This window comes from Lampetra fluviatilis, unplaced genomic scaffold (assembly GCF_964198595.1).
Source record: "Lampetra fluviatilis unplaced genomic scaffold, kcLamFluv1.1 SCAFFOLD_254, whole genome shotgun sequence".
Taxonomy (NCBI): Eukaryota; Metazoa; Chordata; class Hyperoartia; order Petromyzontiformes; family Petromyzontidae; genus Lampetra; species Lampetra fluviatilis.
The window spans coordinates 56936-57500 of NW_027620876.1; positions in this window are offsets into that span (position 1 = coordinate 56936).

Sequence of the window (565 nt, forward strand, 5' to 3'; positions counted from 1 at the left end):
TTGCACGTGCACTCAAAAAAGTCAAAATTTTTACACATAGACCCCATCAAACGGGAGAAATTGGCCGGGATTGCTCTCATGTGCGTTACGGGGCATCGTTTCTCTCGCGCCGAATTCCATCGAGCTGGGAAATCGCTCATTTTTGCGTCGCCAAATATCGTACGAACGCCGTGAAACTTCCACAGGCTTTTCCAGCAGATTTGCACGTGCACTCAAAAAAGTCAAAATTTTTACACATAGACCCCATCAAACGGGAGAAATTGGCCCGGATTGCTCTCATGTGCGTTACGGGGCATCGTTTCTCTCGCGCCGAATTCTCTCGAGCTGGGAAATCGCTCATTTTTGCGTCGCCAAATATCGTACGAACGCCGTGAAACTTCCACAGGCTTTTTCAGCAGATTTGCACCTGCACTCAAAAAAGTCAAAATTTTTACACATAGACCCCATCAAACGGGAGAAATTGGCCCGGATTGCTCTCATGTGCGTTACGGGGCATCGTTTCTCTCGCTCCGAATTCCATCGAGCTTGGAAATCGCTCATTTTTGCGTCGCCAAATATCGTACGA